Source organism: Crocodylus porosus, unplaced genomic scaffold (assembly GCF_001723895.1).
Source record: "Crocodylus porosus isolate Cpor-Errol unplaced genomic scaffold, CroPor_comp1, whole genome shotgun sequence".
Lineage (NCBI taxonomy): Eukaryota > Metazoa > Chordata > Crocodylia > Crocodylidae > Crocodylus > Crocodylus porosus.
The window spans coordinates 1,213,682-1,218,211 of record NW_017728944.1 but is presented as its reverse complement, the minus strand read 5'-3'; positions in this window follow the sequence as shown (position 1 = coordinate 1,218,211).

Below are 4,530 nucleotides of genomic sequence, written 5' to 3'. Positions count from 1 at the left end.
TAAACAGGCCCACAGGAAGGATTGCTATCACATTCAGTTTTACAAGCACTCATTCCTACTACTAAACTTAGTAGAAATATGGTCTTCAAAGGTATTTATTCCCCCAATCTGTTTATAACAAGGAGTCTGCTGCAGTGAGAGAGATGACCAGAAAATGAAACGGACTAAACAAAAGTGAAACTGGTATCAGGGCTATGAATGGGGTGAGGTATGGAAAGTGAATTAATCAGTACTTAATTAGGAAAAGAGTGCGGCCAGCTTTTTATTTTTAAGCTATCTTGCAAGTTTATAATTACACAAATTAAGAATTTGTTTTATTGATATGATTGAAGGATACTCATCCACATTCATCCCTTCTCATCCGTAAATCTCAAACCATTATAACTAACATAGGGGATAAATATTAGCCAAACATTACAGATATGAATGTCCGGCAGAGAGAGTAGATGGGACATGCCAAAAATTGCATAAGAGGGCAGGAACTCTCCTGCCCCGCAGAACAGAACTTAAGCCTTTTCACTCCAAACCTGATCTCTACTCTGTCATTCACATCATCTCCCTCATTACCTCATATTATTAAACCCAGGGGGCATATCTCCACATGCAGGGGCATGCACTTCCAGTGACAACAACGTACTTTTTGCTGCTGTGCGCACCCATGCACATGTGCTTTGGTGCAGGGCAAAATTCCCTGCTTCAGGTAAACTACCATTTCCCCACTCCTCCTGGTTCCTGGTGAGCTGGGGCAGAACTAGAGGAGCAGAGACGCTTTGGCTAGCAGCCAGCGTCTCCCAGGAGGAGTGAGCCTCTGGGTCTACCAGCTCAGGTTCCTGCGGCCAGGGCTTTCCTGTGGGGGGACGGGGTGAATCGGGGCGACCACCCCAAGCCGTGCACTTTGGGGGGCTCTGCAAAGACATTCAGCACCCCCCCCGCTGACTCCACCGCTCGCTTCTTCGTGTCCAGGCATGCAGTGGCATGGCTCTGGACAGGGTTATTTGCCCAAGACCCCGCACCCTGCTTGGGTCACTCTGCCTGTGGCATGTGCCAGGCCACTTTTTCCATGGTGATTTTTCTGGTACTGGAATTTCCCAGTAGCAAATTTTGCTCCCATGCTGCAAATTTGCAGCATGGGGCATGTTTAAATGTGCAGGCACAGTTTGTGGCACTGCAAAGAGGTTTGCGATGCCACAAACCACATGTGCCTGCACATGTGGATCCAGCCAGGGGGTCCCTTTAACCAAATGGGTTTGTACCTCAAAGAGAGATTTCCTTCAGTTTTGAAGCTCAAAAAAAGAATATGTTGCAATTGTTAATATTTTTAAAGGAAACCTTTGCAAAAAAAAACTGTGGCCACTACCAACATGTACTGACTGACAATGCATCTACTGAACTTGTGTAAATGATGAAAAGTTTATAGTCAATCAGACACATGCCATTTTGAACACAGTTTCCCAATAGGACTTTGATGTAAAACATTGCAGAATGGCCTAATTTCAAGCCTTTTGAAACAGAAAAGACATTTCTTCATTGCTCCATTGTAAGTCACCTGGGTCCTAAAGAAGGGGGTTGAGATCAAGATGCTGACTTATCTGAACCAGGTTCTCTCATTCCCTAATAGAAACACTTCATCAACAACTACTTTATGGGCTGGTCTCCTGTTTTTTCTGCCCACTGTAGAAGGCCTAGCCAGGACCTTTCCAGTTCTACAAGGAACATCCTCAAGTGTTTGCAAAATCAGCAAAGCCTTAAGTGTGCTGTGAAAAATTAATGCCTCATCAGGAAGTTCATGGTAATGAAAGGCCATAGTCTACTTATATTCCAGTTTTGCAGCGGTGCCCATTACTGTACCAGCTGGATGCCTCTCAGGTAAATTAGATTGGCACAGTAATTCCTTTCAATACCACAGTCCTTCATGGTATGGAAATTGACCAAAGATTAGTATGTTTTCAATCACCATCTGGGTCCTACTCACAACCAGTTGGGAAAAATAAAGCAATTCTAATCTCTTTCCAGGCATGTGTGTGTGTTTGCATGTAAAGGAAAGTGATGCAGTAATTCTAATCAGTTTCCATGTGTGTAAAAAGAAAGTAATTCCCACAGCTCTAATCAAAGTTGAATGTGGGTGCAAAAGAGAAGTGGCAATATGCTGTCAGTTATCACTGGGTTCCTTGAATTCCAGGGAGACAATTCAATTCTCTTTCCCCCCAAAAGACCTCCACATTTTAACCTAATTTAAAATGTCAAGAAAACACCTCTCTGTTTTAAAAAGGAAAAAAAGAAAGATCTTTAGCTCTATCTTTGGTGCTGTTGAAACCTGCTTGTGCCCAGAATTTCACCATCCCTGCTGCAAAGAATAAACAATGCTGCATAGTTCTTTTACTAACCTTTAGTTTTCCTGTGGCTTCTATGCTGCCCACAAGAATTCAGAATCTTTCTAGATTTTCATCAAAAAAATAAAATTTAAAAATCCTTATAGAAAGGCTCTATCAGATTTACTAGGGGAAAAAACACAAGGATGATCACAATGTCCTAGAACAGTGATTCTCAACCAGGGTGTTGTAGGACCCTAAGCTGCCTTGAGATCTTTTCAAGGGTGATGCAGGGTGTCACATAATGTTAGCACTCTTAGGCAGATAAACTCAAAGACTTCAAATAGAAATCCATAGTGTCAAAAACATTCTGACCTGTTGTAGGCTTTCTGAGTTCTTTGCAACAGAAGAATTGCTCTATTATTATTCTGTAGTCAGAAACTGACTGAAAGCGGAAAGCTGGCATTTTCCAAGAGGTCTAACAAGGGGTGCTTCAAATCTGAAAAAGCTGAGAACCACTGTGCTAGAGAAACTGCTGTGAAAACCTGCAGGCTTTCATGGGCTGGCCTTTCCAGTCCTAATGAATTGCCCAGCAAGAAGAGCATTATTGAATTCTATAAGAGGGTTTCAAAGGAGACCTATAAAAAGCATTTTGTTTTACATGAAACTATATAGGGTTTTCCCCATATACTAGGAAGGATTGACTTAGGGATCTTATGTTTGAGTTTCCATATTTATACTATTTAAATTGAATCCCAGCTTTGCCCTATGTTGCTCAAAATTCTGTTATTGGCAATGAAGAACAGCTTTCCCACTTCAGTTGTGGTGGTGGTTCCCCAAGACTGTGGACAGTTAGCTCTGAGAAGTAGGAACTGCCATTTTCATCTCAGTGAGACCTTTCCTCTGAGCCTTTGTGACACACATTAAATGTAAACTTAGTTAACTGTTTCACCACAGATTGCTTTAGCAAAAACATCCAGCTGCCCAGAGCTAGAAATGAAAAGGTATCATTATGTTTGCATTGGATTCTTTCTTTGAGTGAACCCTAGAAAACACAGCAACTTCCATTTTCTTTTCATTCTACACTAGGCTTCCCACAAAACTGCTGGAGTTCCCTCTAGTGTTTTTAGCTGAGCATTGCAATGAGTCACATCTCATCTATTCAATAAACCCTAGTTACACATAAGCCCCTTTCCCTCTCCACTGATGCAGTCCTTCAGAGTCATGCTGCTGAAGTCCTGGAGGAAGAGGAAGGATAAAAGAAATGATTCTAGAATGGCAAATTCTAAGCAAAGGGAAATCATTAAACTACATGAGAATCTTGAAATATTTTGCAATGAATCTAAAATGTATTCTCCAGCTTAAAAACAACTGAAAGCTAGTCCCTGGGCACGTCCACACATTAAGTTTAGTACCTGTAATTACAGGTACTAAAATGAATGTGTTATAATTGGTACTACTGCACATTAGTGCCAGTGCATGCTTTTTTGTGACACTAATGCGCAGTAGACTAATTCAACAGAGCATTAGCACAGGTTTTGTCTACTGCACCTTTAGCACCTTGTGTAGATATGCCTCCTATGATTTACCTTAGCCATACCCTCGCAGACAAAGGCAGAAATTCAATGAATGGCCACTGAAGTTTAAAGGCAATAAAAATGCAGTTGTATATAAAACATACACATCTCTCAGTGGCGGCATGCAACCTTTGGCATTGCTTAGTGAGACTGATCAGAAGGGCCTGATTGTAGAGCAATAGCTGTGCTTTTCTAGACACTGTACAAACACTGCAAACTGCTTATTTTCAATTGCCTGGAGCCTTTAAATCCAGATTGTGGAGGATTGCTGCAGTTCATCACTTCTTGCTTTTTGCTGGGTGAGGTTCCCTGTCAGAGTACTTCAGAAGGGTAGACTGGCTCATCCTAACAGGCCCTTCTGCCCTTAAGGCACATCGGAAAAGTGCCTTTATCTGGACAGCGTCTCTCTGGAATTATTTCACAAGGTGAAATGCAACACCCCAAGGTGTTATGCAAATTCCTGGGCTGTGTTACTCTTTCCTCCTCTGCCAGATGCTGTTGGCCATACAAAGGCCAAGGCAACTCCTACAAAGATATTTAGGTCAGATATTAAGAAGAACTACTTCACTGTAAGGGTGGCCAGAGCCTGGAATAGGCTTCCCAGAGAGGTGGTGCTCTCACCTTCCCTGGAGATCTTCAAGAGG